At 36.2% G+C, this 7,507-nt stretch overlaps 1 pseudogene; it reads left to right on the top strand.

Moving 5' to 3' along the window:
* Window positions 1–3,087: 3,087 nt before the first annotated feature.
* Window positions 3,088–6,150, top strand: LOC116868963 (annotated as a pseudogene).
* The last annotated feature ends 1,357 nt before the right edge of the window (window positions 6,151–7,507 follow it).

Raw genomic sequence — 7,507 nt, 5'->3', positions numbered from 1 at the left:
CAACAAGCACCAGCAGATTGGCTTAAAAGGGGAATTAATTAACTATATATCTAAGTTTCTTCTTGGGCTATCTGTTCTGTTCCATGCATTCATTTTTTGCATCCTTTTGCCAATATCACATTGTGAGAATACTCTTTTTAAAAATAACTCCTGAAATGAGGTAATACAAGTCCTCTAATGGGTAACTATGTTGTCAATTATCCAAAGAAATGTTTTGCCCCCCTTTTATTGGCCCTTTGTCTTTTTACTGTTATAGTTCTATATATTTTCTGAACAAAAGTTCTTTGTTGGTTATACAAATTTAAAATATCTTATTCCTACTCCTTGATTTTCCTATTCATTTTTTTAAATGACATCTTCAGAGAGAGAGTATTTTTTTTTTTTTGACAAAGTTCAATTTACCAATTTTGTTCTTTTCTGGTTACCATTTTATGTCTCTATCTAAGAAAGCTTTACCTCCTTGAATGGCTTGAAGATATTCTCCTATCACTTCTTTCAGATAATTTATAGTTTTAGTTATTACATTTAAGCCTACAATCCATCTTGAATGAAGTATTTGCTGAAAAGAAATGAAAACATCTGTCAACATAAAATCTTTGACAAGAATATGCACAGCATCCTTATTCATAATAACCCCATGATAGAAACCATATTACTATGAAGAAGAAATGGATAAACAAATCCTACTGTGATCTCTCAATGGAATACTACTGAGCAATGAAAAGGAACACACTACTGATGTACTCACAACCTGGATGAATCTCATAAATATTATGGTGCACAGAAAGAACCAGACACAAAAGAATACATTTCTATGATTCTATGTATATGAAATCCAAGAACAAACAGAATACTTTTGAGGTCATTAAATTAGAAAGTGGTTAACTTTGTTACCAAGGTGATGATAAAGTGGGTTCTTACTGTCTGATAATGAGCAGAAACAACTTTCTAAGATGATGGAAAAGTTCTGCACCTTGTTTTGGATGGTGATTATAGAATGTATGTAGCCGTCAAAACCTATCAAAAGGAACACTTAAAATCTGTACATTTTATTGTATGTACTATGCTGAGTGAAATAAGTCAAGCAGATAAAGTCAATTATCATATGGTTTCACTTACTTGTGGAGCATAAGAAATAACACAGAGGACATCGGGAGATGGAAAGAAAAGTGAGCTGGGGAAAATCAGAGGGCAAGATGAACCATGAGAGAATGTGGACTCTGAGAAACAAACTGAAGGTTTTGGAGGGGAGGAGGTATGGGGATAGGTGAGCCTGGTGGTGAATATTAAGGAAGTCACGTATTACATGGAGCACTGGGTGAGGTACATAAACAATGAATCTTGGACCAGTGAAACACAATTAAATTAAATTAAAAATAAATTAATTAATTAAATAAGTTTTCTACTCCCCCCCAAAATAAAAACAAATAAAAATAATATTTAAAAAAAATAGAGTGAGAAGGACGTTAAAAGGAATAATGGCATTTTATCAATGACGGCTATAAAGTGAACAGTCATTTAATAAATAGTGTCCTCTTGGAGTGGTACTGTCTACAAACTGGCTGTGTCCAGTGGCCAAATTCCAGGAGCAGCTTTACCCTGACTTGATGTAATATACAAGCAGCCATTTAGCAACGGCCATTATTTTGTGCTTGCTTACCTTGTTTAAAGCATTTTGCAGCTATTATTTCAATTAATTAATCATTAGAGGCCACAGTAATTTTTATTATCATCAGACTACACAGCTTTTCTTTGCCCCTTGCTAATGAGGTCAGTAACATGAGCCTATGACTTTAAAATGGTGAAAATTCATCTAAAACCCATGTATGTATGAAGAGATGATAAGGTAGAAAATATTCCTAAGCTGGCAAAGTGGTAATGTCAAGTTGTTTTAATGCCCAGGGCTACCTCTAGGGAAATGTTTTAATAGAGAAATTTATCTTCAGTATCTCAGGAACCCTTTTTCTCATAAAATCACATCGCTTTAATAAAAATCACACCATTTTCACTGCAGTCCCAAACACTCCATTTCACCTCATGGGGCTTACCTAGACCTCCTTTTTGTATCCAGTACGTATTTCTCATGTTTCTATGCACTTTGCTTATACTGTATCATTCATTCCTCACAGTAAGTTTGTAAGGTAAGTATACTTATCTCTTTATTTGACATAAGATGAAACTGATACACAAATGTGAAGTAACTTCCCAGAAACCACATAGCTTATAAATAAGAGATTCTGTAGTGGAGTCAATGCAGTTTGATACCAGAGCCTGCACCCTTGATCACCATACTCTGTGTATCTCTCATATGTCCCTTCATTCTTATACTTCTTATACTTATACATTCTTACACTACTATACTACTTACCTCTAAAACTTATGGGTTTGGGGGCACCTGGGTGGCTCATCCAGTTAAGTGTCTGCCTTTGGCTCAGGTCATGATCTCAGGGTCCTGGGATTGAGCCCCACATTGGGCTCTCTGGTCTCTTCTCCCTCTTCCTCTGCACCTCCTCCTGCTCATGCTCTCATTCTCCTTCTACTCTCAAACTCTCTCAAATAAATAAATAAATAAAATCTTAAAAATTAAAAAAACATATATATGGGTCTAAATTGTCTCTTATAAAAACTCCAATTTCTTCAGAAGTGCACTCCTCCTTACTCCACAGAAATACAAGGTGACATTCAGATACTGACCAGCTAGTAGAGGAGATGATTTAATTCATCAAGTCCCTTTAGTACAAATTATTCGTAGGCAAACATTTTCTCTAACTATTGATTCAACATGTATTTATTAAACACTTTCTCTGTATTAGGAGCACTTGTTGACCTTGAGGGTTCAGATACTATCAAACACTCTGGGAAGATAGTCTCAAATTCAAACATTTCAGGAGGGGTAATATTCTCTGATGCTGGTGTTCCTGCTCTGCTGGAAACAATTCAGTGTTGTCACCTTAAAAACTGATACCACCAATACTGTCTTCCACTAACAGAACAGGATGTGAAATATAAAGACTGGGGTACTTTCTGCAGGCTGGACCACTGCCTCTGTGACAGCCAACAGACTCAGATGGACATGGTACTGCCCATTCAGACCTGAAAAATGTCAGAAAATTCCAGTGACAGTGATTCGTCTTGTGGTTGGACTATCATCAATCATGAGGGGTCTGATAAAGAGATGGTGAATTCTGAACATGGTACAGCCAGTGACAGCTGTGAGCTTGCTCCAGAATGCACATCTTTAGAGCAAGAGGGGCTCTAAGTATTGCAGACAGAGCAGGGGAAGAGTAGCCAAAAGGGCATATGTAAATGGAAGAAACTGCTTATCCAGCTTTGGAGGAAATAAAATCAGCACTTGAGAAAGAAGAAGAAAAGTCATCTGAAGACAATGTCTATTTGGAGCTGTCAGTCATGATTCTGGTATTATAACCCTTGAGCCGCATAAGTTAAGAAGATATTTGAAATCAAGAAGCTATAATTGTTGAGAAAACTCATAGTCCAGAAGACTTTCACATGGGCTACAGGTGCCTAGGTGTCTCAGTCATTTGAGCCACCAACTCTTAGTTTGGCTCAGGTCATGATCTCAGCGTCCTGGGATGGAGACTTTGTGGGACTCCCAGCTCAGGGCAGAGTCTCCTGGAGAATCTCTCCCTCTCACTCTCATGCCCTTCCTCCTGCTCACGCTCTCTCTTTATCTCTCTCTTTCTCACTCTCTCTAAAACAAACAAACAAACATTTTTTTTTAAAAGGGCTTTTCTTCTTGCAGCCAGTATACCTTTTGCCAGTCAGAAACTGTATTTTCATTTTCATCCCAGACTAGTGATGATCAATCAAGTAGTGATGAAACCAGTCTTCACCCTAGTCCTGCGTTTAGACCATGCCATGCTAGGAAGCAGACTTTCTAGCTCAGAATCTGAGAAACAGATACTCCCCGAAAAAACCGAACCTCTAGGGAGTTGTGTAAATGCCAATTCAGCAGTGGTCTCAATAAGTGTGTTATACTTGCTTTGGTGATGGCAATTGGCATGGGATTGAAATATTTCTCTGGCACAATTCATATTCAGAAGTGTCAACAGTCAGAAAGATACATGAAGATGAACTGAATGAAATGAATGATTATCTTTCCGATGTCAACAGGAATAAGACTCTTTCATAGATTGTAAGTCATTGAAGGGAAATCTTGCAAGACGTTGAGACCTAACTGAAGAAGAAAAGTTGTCCTTTGAAACTCAGAAAAAGAATATTGATACAGAAAATCAGGATTTAGACATACCTCTGGAAAAGGAAGAAAAAGCCTTATCTTCATTACAGGAAGAGTTAAGGAAACTAAGAGAACAGATTAGGATATTGAAAGATAAAAGGACAGATACTGAATTAATTTCAGAAAATCAGAAACTTTTTTTTTTTTAAAGATTTTATTTATTTATTTGACAGAGAGATCACAAGCAGGCAGAGAGGCAGGCAGAGAGACAGGAGGAAGCAGGCTCCCTGCTGAGCAGAGAGCCTGATGCGGGACTCGATCCCAGGACTCCGAGATCATGACCTGAAGGCAGCGGCTTAACCCACTGAGCCATCCAGGCACCCCAGAAAATCAGAAACTTAAACAGCATCTAGAAGAAGAAAAGCTGAAGACACACAGCTTCCTTAATCAAAGGGAGGTTCTTTTGGCAGATGCAAAGGTGCTAATGGAGGAACTGGAGAGAGAACTACTAATAACCATGGCTTTAAAGGTGGAACTCCAGCAGTAGAGCTCTAGTGAGTAATATGGCAACCCAGATTCTCCCAATGTATTGACTGAAAAAAAGGAAAATAGAAATCTTATGGAAAGACTCACTGGAGCAGAAGCTAAACTTTGAGCAGTAGTGTTCTGATTTGTGGAAAAGACTATATATTGAAGCAAAAGATCAAAATGTAAAACAAGAAACTAATGGGGGGAAAAAGGGAGTAGAGGAAACTATAGGGCTAAAAATAAGATGAAAGAAATATTTTTGGGTTCAGTTAAGAAAACATTTGATGTCATGAAGAATTCCGCCACAGAGTTTGTGAATAATCATAAAGAAAAAAATTAAACAGGCTAAAGAAGCTGTGAAATAAAATCTGTAAAAAAAATTCAGATTCAGTTAAATCCATTTTCAGACACTTCAAAGATATACCAAGAATATCTTTGATGAAGAGGCCAGTAAAAGATTTGGGGACACAGAAGTAAAATCAACTAAAAGAAAAACCTAACAAAAGTCTTTAGTGAAAATTTACACCCACAGTATAAGGCACATACAAAAAACCAGAGTAACAGAGGCCTATTATGCAAAGAAAGGGAAAGAAAGAAAAACCAATTCACTGAAGAATTTAGAAAAAATACAAACTGACGGAAATGCAGTCCTGAGCATGAATGTAGTGAAGATTATGATTCCTTCAGGTATTGTTCTGGTGTGTTTGAATATGCTCTATCAGAATTCAAAAACCTTTTTAATACAAAAGTGTCAAATCCAGTAAGGATAGATGAATTCAAACAATTAATTGAAATGTATTTATTGGAAAAACTGGCTAGTTTTCATCATTGGAAAGAACTTGATCAATTCATCAATAAATTTTTCCTAAAGGGTATCTTTGCACATGATCAGAAGCTCTTCCCTGACTTTGGTAATGATGTTAAGGGTTATCTTAAAGACATGAAGAAATATCAAGTAGATACTAACGGGGTATTTGAAAAGTTGGAAGGATACATATATATAGACACTTCTTTTTTTTTTTAAGATTTATTTATTTATTTAAGAGAAAGAGAGCATGAGAGGGGAGAGGTCAGAGGGAGAAGCAGACTCCCCTCCAAGCAGGGAGCCCAATGTGGGACTCGACCCTGGGATTCCAGGATCATGATCTGAGCTGAAGCAGTTGCTTAACCAACCGAGCTACCCAGGCACCCCTATATAGACACTTCTTTGATCACACTCTTTTCCCTCCATATGGACCCAGTCAACCAGATGAAAAGCAATGTATGGTAAATACTGAAAACTCAAGGCATGGAAAACAAGAGCAAAAGCACCCTCAGCCACAACCTTATAAAAGAGAAGGTAAATGGCATAAATATGGTCACACAAATGGAAGACATATGGCAAATTTGAAATAGAATTGGGACAGTTACCTTTTGACTCCTAAATTTTGATCATCATGATAAAGTTAAATTAGAAAATAGTAACAGAAACATGGATACTTTCTGCAATGTTAGGTGCTAAAATTAAAATGAAAATATCAAGATAATGTCTTTTTACCATTTCTAAGTTTCAGTTTGATGACTTCACATTATTGCTCAGATGTATCAAACAAAAGTTTACTAAAACATTTTCTTGTAGCTTTCCTGAATTATTTTTGGCACTGGAAGTGTTCAACTATAAGTTTTAAGGAAGCTGGGTGTGCAACAGATTTTGTGTGCAAAATGAGTCTTCTTTTCAGTACATGAGCTTAAAGCAAACTCAAATCATATGACAAAGTGTAATTAACATTGATAGTTTTGTTAAATTTTCAGGAGAGCTTGAAAAAAGTACATTGTGATGGAATTTCATCTTTAACATTTTATAATCTTACACTTGCTTCCTGTCTTTTTGTGGGTTCAAGAGATGGGTGACTTGTGAAGAATTTGCTGCCTTTTTAGGAGCTTGCTGACTTGTTCTCTTGTGAAATTTCTTGCACATTTGAAAACCACACTCTGAGGAAAACTAAAGGTCTATATTTAAAATCTGGCATTTGTATTAATATATGATTTTATACTTTGTGATATTTTTCAGACATTTCCTCAGTAGTGATATTTGGTAAAGCAGTTCAGTGGTTTTTGCTAGTGTTTTTACAGGCATTTTTATGCAACATCTGAATATTTCTACAAAGCAATGTCTATTTCTCTAAGAAAGATTTAAACACTATTCAGAATTTCATCTTCTGTTGAGTTTCCCTTTTAATTTCCATTCATAGACATACATGTGACTTCCAGTTCTACCTTCTGGCAAGTGAGTGTAGAAGAACACAGCGGTTCTCTCATAGTTGCTTGAAACTAGAAAAGCATTTATTTTCTAGGAGTAAATACACATCTAAGTAAATAAAGGGTACATTTTGCTGAAAAATAAAAAAACCTTTCTCTGTTTATCTTACTTCTATTTTTCCTATTATGGCTGTAACAAACTACTACAAATTTGTTAGCTTAAAAAGAAAAAAAAAACAAAATTTGTTATCTTACAGTGTCAAACAGAGTCTGAAGTGGGTTTCACTAGGTTAAAATCAAGGTGTTGGCAGATCTGCATTCTTTCTGGAGGTTCTAGGGGAGGCTCTATTCCCTTGAATTTTCCAGCAGCTGCCTGCACTCTTGGCTAGTGCCTCTTCTGCATTCAAAAGTCAGCTGAATCATTATATTTTGCACTTGAAACTATTATAATACTTTATGTTAAATGTGCTGGAATTAAAGTAAAAGAGGAAATGAACAAACAAAATCCGAGAAGACAGCAGTGCATAGTATCTTTACATTTCC

The sequence above is a fragment of the Lontra canadensis genome, unplaced genomic scaffold, assembly GCF_010015895.1.
Source record: "Lontra canadensis isolate GAN:19392208 unplaced genomic scaffold, GSC_riverotter_1.0 scaffold1, whole genome shotgun sequence".
In the NCBI taxonomy this organism is placed as follows: domain Eukaryota; kingdom Metazoa; phylum Chordata; class Mammalia; order Carnivora; family Mustelidae; genus Lontra; species Lontra canadensis.
Note: the sequence above shows the minus strand (reverse complement) of the source record. Positions and strands in the feature narration are given on the sequence as shown.